The 8,277-nt window shown below is 36.3% G+C and overlaps 1 protein-coding gene across 1 annotated transcript in view; it reads left to right on the top strand.

Annotated features, from left to right (window-relative positions):
• The first annotated feature begins 623 nt into the window (after positions 1-623).
• LOC145678784 (angiotensin-converting enzyme-like) overlaps positions 624-8,277 on the top strand; it is a 75,567-nt gene continuing 67,913 nt past the window's right edge. The window contains exon 1 of the mRNA XM_081749287.1: positions 624-907. The gene's annotated coding sequence lies outside the window, so the exon portion shown is untranslated. The remainder of the gene's footprint in view (positions 908-8,277) is intronic.

Here is an 8,277-nt window from a genome sequence, read left to right as displayed (position 1 = left end):
CAAGAATCACCTTCCAAACGTTGCAGGTGTTGTTTTGAAATACCCTATACATGCATACATACATATACATACACACACACACACACACACACACACATATATATATATATATATATATATATATATATATATATGTGTGTGTGTGTGTGTGTGTGTGTTGTGTGCATTCGTGATAGATGTTCATGCATTTTGCAAATGTGGCTTTGGAAACATTTTGTAAAGAAATATTACAATTTGTATGTGGTGCGTGTGCTATAGCTATAATCTACTGCTACATTTTAAGAATATTATAGCATCAGAAAAACATACAATTCTCCAAGTTGAGTCTTCAAGTATATGGAATAGTACTATATAATATATTATTTAGAAAACTAGTTGGCCAAACTTAATTTCTTCCGCCTCACATTTTTTTTTAAAGGATTCTGCAACTCTTGAGGAAAAATACTGACAACTTTTTTTTTTTAACCTTACTGGAGCGTTGACATCCAGTTTCGTGTCTTTGTTAATGAACTAACACTAAAAATAGATAATACTGACAAAATGAACAATAAATACGGATGTTATAACGGGAGAATCATGATGATACTGATCGCTAGTAGGTAGGTTAGTGACCGCCATGACCAATTGTCAAATGTTAGCGGAGGTGGGCGGAATGGGCTGTCTTCTTCCATCCAAATGACAACATAATAAAACTACACTGTCTTGGCTTCTGCTTGCTTGAAATAAAATTAAAAGAAAACAAGAAGATGAATACATGATTAAAGCTTTATAAAAAGAATAAAGTGGATAGACAACTTCGTGATCTTGTAAGGAAGTTAACGCCCTTCTCACAGTGATATTTCAAGAACCAACACATCTTAAACAAAGCCCATTGCTTCACAAGACACAGCAGAAGACAGTTACCAAGGTATGTGCAAGTACTATATAATCAATTTTATACGCTACCAAATTTGTTGCAAAAGAGACCAATCGCGTGATAATAGTTATGCTATTTAATTTATGATATATGCAAAGTTTAGTAATATTAGTTTTCCTTTTATCGAAAGCTTAAACTTTTTTCACGGCAAACTCAAGGTTCTTAGAATGTTTAAATGTCCTTCAACAAACTCATTGCACTCTCTCATTGTTTATTTATGTTAATATCGTAATGCACTCCAAATCAGTGGCGCCTTCTCACTTGATTGTTTGGTTAGATTGGAGTTCTGCGATTTCTTCAACTGCGAGGCTATATGAGACATGGACCAGCAGCATAATGTGTGAACCGAACTACATAAGTTCCCACCGGGTCACCCGCGCTCATAGTTGCCAACCTCAGAGAACAAAATTTTCGATTTTCGTCTTTAAAATTATCACATATTACAAATTGTTACCGTATATTCGTTATGCATACGGTAATTGTCGAAACTACTATGGTACTACTAATAATTGTAATAATACATAATAGACTTATCTAGTAATCTTCAATTTCAAACTCCAAATCGGTGTCACTGTCCTTGCCAAATTTTTGTCCTTATTCACATTACTCTGAATAACAACAATATTTCCACCCCGTCGTAAACGTAATTGAATTTAAACAACGGATGCAGGGTTGTCATTTGCCAATTCCCAAATCGTTATTGATTAATTTTAGCGAGAATTACTGTTAAAAACTGCAGTGTGTGTGTGTTTCATAATTAAGTAGTACACAACAATTTGTTTGCACATTCAGAAACTGAAAAAAAAAGTGTGCATTCTAAAATTATCGTATATTCACCTATTATCGAAAGGGCATTTTCCTATATATCGTTGAGGCTTAAATTATCGTATATCACGATAAGTTATCGCATGGTTGGCAAGTCTACCCGCGCTAAAGGCTTATACGCTAACGATATAGCTATAACAGCTCTAGCGGCTGTATATATATATATATTGCTGCAAATTAAAGGAAGAAAAATATGGAAATTTCTAGTTTAATATTCCAGGATTGTGCACCGATGCTAAGAGATGAACTAGAGGAATGAAAAAAAAAAAGTGTGAGGAAACGGGAGAACGACCAGAAAACCCACGCATACGCTGTTTGTTCAGTACAAAGCGAACTTGGCACGAGCTAGGGTTGAATCAGGTACTCTGGACTTCAATGGTGGCTATCCACATCACATACGTGGAAATATTTCTTGGTATCCTCTGTACTGTCTTTATCAGAGATTATTAGGATCACGCAGTGAGATTTACAAGACTGCGTTGTTGAACGCTCATCCGTCCGTTATTTTGCACCATAACTCTTGAACGGATGAGATTTTTTAATTTTTTTTCAATAGATAGCTAAAGCAATTATCTCAGCCAAGTTCGTTAATGGAGTCAATCAGTTAACGGATTAACGGATAACCATGACTTTAACGGTGGCTATTTATAGCTCATTATCCATACATGTAACTATTTTTAAAATTGTTTTTCGCAACATATAATTAGAGCAGTTATGTTAGCCGATTTCGTTAGTGGAGTCAATCTGTTAATATCTTAACGGATAAAAGCGATTTTGACGATGGCGATTTTTTTTTTTTTTTTTTTTTTTTTTTTTTTTTTTTTTTGCAATAGATAGCTTGCGTCCGACATGACGCAGGAATTTATTTCGGGAGGAGTTCAAAACTCTTGGGGAATCAAATTTCAATATGAGGACAAATTATTAAAATTTGTAAAAATACCCTTGAATTGTAAATTTACTGAAAAGTTTGCATTGCTATTGGGCTCAAGCCCCAGAAATAAATTTGTTAGTTTAGTAGGAAGGAAAATGAACTGCATTAAAATTTGTCGGCACCCAAAAGGAAAAAAATATGATGGTAATATCATAATACGCTACAAATCAGTGGCGGCTTCTCACTTGATTGTTTGGTTGACGTGTTGTTGTACATAGTCCCCTCGATACAAAAGCCTAAATATGCCACTTCCCAGGATCCTCCCACGCGTAGGATACCAGTCTAGAGCGGTTATTTCGGCCGAAAAGGTCAATCCATTAACATATATTAACGGACAATGGCAAACTTTAACGGTGGCTATCTATAACTCATATGCTTAACATGTAACGGACTAAAGCAATCATCTCTACCGAGTTCGTTATTGGAATTGATCCGTTAATATCTTAACGGGTAACGGTGGTTATTCATCTCACGTGTGATCCTCTGCTATTTTTATCAGAGTTTATTTTTATTAGAATCACGCAAGAGGGACTTTCAATAACGTTAGTGCGTCCGTCCGTTATTCCACCACAGAAGCCTTTAAGTTTCGAATTCTGTTTCTTGCAATAGATAATTATACCAATTATCTTGCAAGAGTTTATGGAGTCATTTAGCTAATATCTTAATGAATAATGATGGCTTACGCCAGTCAATTACTCCACACGACAACTCTTGAACGAAAGTAAATTTCAGAATTCTATTCCTTGCAATATATAGCTAGAGCATTTATCTTGACAGAATTCGTTAACCTTCGGACCATTTACACTCTTTTCTGAGAGAAAGCGCGCCTGATCTTAAATTCGCTGTGTTAAAGATCTTAAACCTATTTAATTGAAGTGATCGTGTATGTGTACCTTGATTGACTTTTCCAGTCGCGTATTTAGTTGCAATAATTAATTGAAAACTCACTCCAGCCCACGGTGGTGTAAATAGTGCTATGCGAACACTTGTGTAACGCCAGTACATGTAATTTATTGCTCATTTATTATTATTTATTGTTGATTTTGTCAGTATTATTTATTTCTAATATTGGTTCATTAACAAAGACACGAAACTGGATGTCAACACTCCAGAAAGAGAAAAAAGTTCCCACTATTTTTTCTGAAGAGTTGCAGAATCCTTTTTAATAATGTGAGGCGGAAGAAATTGTTTGGCCAACTAGTCTTTTTTTTTTAATTAATGTATATATAGCACTATTCCATGACAATACGTGAAGACTCAGGTTTAAGAATTGTATGTTTTTCTATATTCGAATTGTATGTCCGAACGTTAATGGAGTCAATGGAGTAACAACTTAACGAGTAACGCCGACCGTTACTCCACTTTAACTCTTTAACGGAAACTAAATTTGAATTCTTTTTTCAGTAGATAATTACAGCGATTATCTTGGTCGTTGAGTTCGTTAATGAACTCAATCCGTTAAACATAACAGGTAACGCTGTCCGTTACTTCACCGTTAACTCTTGAACGAAATAAAATTTTTGAATTGTGGTTTCGGCAATGAACACCTAGAATGACTACGTTGGCAGAGTTCATTAATTGAGTCAATCCGTTAACATATTAACGGATAACGCCGGCCTTAACGGTTTCTGCCCATATCCCATACACGTGATCCTCTTTACTGTCCTGAGTAAAGTATGTTTTCTTCAGTAATTTAAAATAACAATTGAATATAATTGTGAATGAATTGATGAATGAATAAGTCAATAAATGAATGAATCGTGATAATATTGTACATAGGCATCTTTAGAACAGGAATACTGTAGTTGACTACTCAAAGTTACTTGTGAGGGGCACGGTAGCTCAGTGGTAGAGCGCTTACCTTTGGTACATAGGGTCCCTGGTTCGATTACCAGTCAAATAAGTTTGTGGTGGACAGCATTGTGTAAATGGATTTTCTCCGGTATCTCGTTTCCTTCCACTTCCTCATTCAACCAATTCTTCCATCATCATTCACTTGGCTTAAAGCCGTCTCCCTCAGCCTAAAGGGTGTTAAACTGAATTATGGGACGTTAAACTGAAAGATTTCATTTCATTTTCATTTCGAAGTTTAACTTTAAGAAGTAATGTAACTTTAGAATACTGCACAAATTAAATTAGTGAAATTTTTACTGTTTGACTTTGTAATAGTAACTGAAACAAATATGTTTTGGGGTCTGGTCCCGGATATTAAATAAATGTTTTAATTGGATGTGGTTGGGGAAGACAACCGAAATATATCTGGACAGAACAAGAAAACCGTAATTTGGAATGCTCCGGGAAGAAGGTTAAGAGTTTTCATCCCGGCGAAATTAAAATACCGCTAATTTTACAGTAATTATGTGATATCTTCAAACATATAAAAGATAATCGAAATGTGGATCAAGAGCGCCCTAAACAATATTATTTTACATGAGAAACCATTATCACGACTCACTTATCTGCTTTCGATTTCGAGCCATTTTGAAAATCGGCATTTATTTTCGCGTTTCTAACAGCTAAAAACGGAAAGCCACGAGGTGACTTTTGATAACGGTACTTCACGCAAAATAATATTGTCTAGGGCGCTCTTGTTCCATATTTCAATTATCTTTTATCTATTTGGAGATATCGCATAATTACTGTAAAATTAGCGGTATTTTAATTTCGTCGGGATGAAGACTCTTAAATACATTTCGAACCTATTGGTTCTGTTCTTATAAGTTCTGTTTCAAGAAGAGAACCGAGACATATGTTGAAGTCCAAATTTGCAAAGATCGTTAGTTCAAGATTGTTACAAGCTGCAAACAATGCTGAGCAATTGTGAAATGAAAACTCGAGGGAACCATCTACAGTGGCTTTGTTACGAAACCTATTTCTGTTTTTTTTTTTTTTTTCTTTTTTTAAATGTAATTTCTCTTCCATTTCAATATCGGTTTCAGTTCCAGTACTAATTTTGTCAGAAAAAGTCAATTTAGGTTCCAGAACCAGGACCAATTTTCTCAGGAACATCAGTTTTGGCACTAGAACAGAACCAATTTTCTCAGAGAAAATATTTTCGTTTCTATATCCAGAAACCAGAACCGATTTTCTCAGAAAAATCAATTTCAGTTCCACAGTCAGTACCGATTTTGTCAGGAAAATCAATTTCGCTTCTAGAAGTAGAACATATTAGAATAATAATTTCAGAAAAATAAGTTTCGATTTCAGAAACAATATGGAGTTTCCAAGAAAAATCAATTTCGTTTTCGGAGTCAGAACCAATTTTCTCAGAAAAATCAATTTCGGTTCCAGAGTCAAAACCGATTTTTCCGCGGCCTTGTTTTCCTTGTTTTCCGCGGCCAAAGAATAGTTTTCTTTTGGGAAGGAGAGGAATATGTTCCGATTCCAGAAGTGCAACCCAGTACTCCCATTGGTTCCGTTACCGTAAAGAACCCTCTTTACCGTACCAATGATACATAAGCTGATAGATGTGAATGATAAGCCCTAAAATGGCGGTAATCGGAGTGGCCATCATGGGGCTATAAGTTGTGTTAAAAGTCCTAAAAGAAATCATATGATACTTCGCAATCCTGTGCCCACAGACAGAATAGAATATTTCTCCGGCCAATCTGAAGGAGTTTAGTTTACCAACCATGATTCCTTTTAGCAAAACTTAAGGGTGAAAGTAACTTTCACATGATTTATCACTCTCAAGTGGCACAGATCACCGCAACTTGAACTATACATGGAAATTAGAGCTACAATATGACACAGGAAACAATAGTAAGAAGCACGTTATTAGAAGAACAAAAATGGGACTTTTATACAGCGACAATAGCTTACACTGAAGGCATTGTTACTCATGATCAGTGTTCGATTTGTAGGGGGGATGCCTGGAATTTCCCCCTCCGAAAAAATCATCCAGGTATCCGGTTTAGCTAATGTCGTCCCAACCAGAGATTGTGGTTTTCCCCTCTCTATACATAGTTGTGGTTTTCCCCTCTCTATAATAGGTTTCCCCTCTTTATCATGGGAAGCTTACACTGAAGGCATTGTTACTCATGATCAGTGTTCGATTTGTAGGGGGGATGCCTGGAATTTCCCCCTCCGAAAAAATCATCCAGGTATCCGGTTTAGCTAATGTCGTCCCAACCAGAGATTGTGGTTTTCCCCTCTCTATACATAGTTGTGGTTTTCCCCTCTCTATAACAGGTTTCCCCTCTTTATCATGGAAAATATTTAATAAAATCGCACTCTTAGAGAATTCTGTTTTCTAAGTTTGGATGAAGCTCATCTGTCTCACTTCCTTTTTCTTCTTTCTCGTACATGAGGCTGTATTTGTTTGTGCTAGCTACTAGCATAAAAATGCCATTTTGGGGAGTTTTAAACGAATCTTACAAGAAAACAAAACCAAAGATGCGTGATGTTTCAAGGTCTGTAGTATATTTGCAAGGTCCCCTTCCTCTTTGTCAGCAAAGATGAAGGGGAAGATTTGATATTTAAGCTTACCATTGAAACTCGGAGCACCGGACATCAATATACCAATAATGCGTTTCTTCTTCCGCCGACAAGAAAAGAAACAGTTGAGGTACTAGCAAAAACACAAGTGGACCAGAGTTTTCCCTCTTTCCCCGTGCATCACATTACAGAAGGAAGAAATGTTTAGTGCTCTTGCAGTCAACATATGTTTGAAATATTGGATTCTACAGCCTCCCCAACCAAAGGCAAGAATAAATACAAGTCTGTGTTGTCATCTACAGTAGTCTTTTTTAATAAAGGAACAGAACTGGAAAATTTGATTTCAGAAGAACACTGGAAACCTACACTATCACTAGAATAGAATGGTTATTGAGGAGGAATAAAAGGCAATGGGGAAAATTACAAGTATAGAGAAAATTCAAGTTACTATACATTCACGCTTGCGTGGTCAATGCCATCGGCTGTCGCCGTAACAGATCCGTTTGGGACATCAAGTTTTTTTGCTCGTTGGGCATAGAAAAAGATAGATGCTTTCCTCTATCGGTCGTAGCCAAATAGGGGCCGAAATTAAATTGACAACAATACACCACTTCGGTTAATTTGGATTTTCGAACAATGGAAGAGTTCCATTTGGCTTTAAAGAAAAAGAAAAGAAATAGGCAGGGCCAGGACTTTAGAGTTGATCGCAGCAAATTAGATGTGGATGAGCCTTCTAGTGTTCTCTCGTGTTGAGTTGATGGTACAGCTGACAGATGACGAGAAGAACCCTAAAACAGGGGAGCGGGGAAAGGTCAACGACACGGTAAAGTCCATTTTCGGTTTTTGAGGTGTGGTCTATACTTAGATGTCGTCTGCTACTCCGGGTAAAGTTGTATGCGTGCTATTCCGTGGTATCATTTGAAAACCCCCGTGCGAAAAGTGGGCGAGCCCATACCTACGTCACACTACTTCTGCTAGGGTTCATCTCGTCATCTGTGTACAATAGCTGTGCGTTCGTTCTTGCGCGGAGTGCATTTTACACCGGTGTAAACCAAATACTTACTTATATCGATCACTATTCTGGTAGTTTCTTATATATATATATATATATATATATATATATATATATATATATATATAGATAGATAGATAGATAGATAGATAGATA

This window comes from Thermobia domestica, chromosome 2, assembly GCF_964235325.1.
Source record: "Thermobia domestica chromosome 2, izTheDome1.hap1.1, whole genome shotgun sequence".
Taxonomy (NCBI): Eukaryota; Metazoa; Arthropoda; class Insecta; order Zygentoma; family Lepismatidae; genus Thermobia; species Thermobia domestica.
This window is presented reverse-complemented; position numbering and strand designations above follow the sequence as displayed.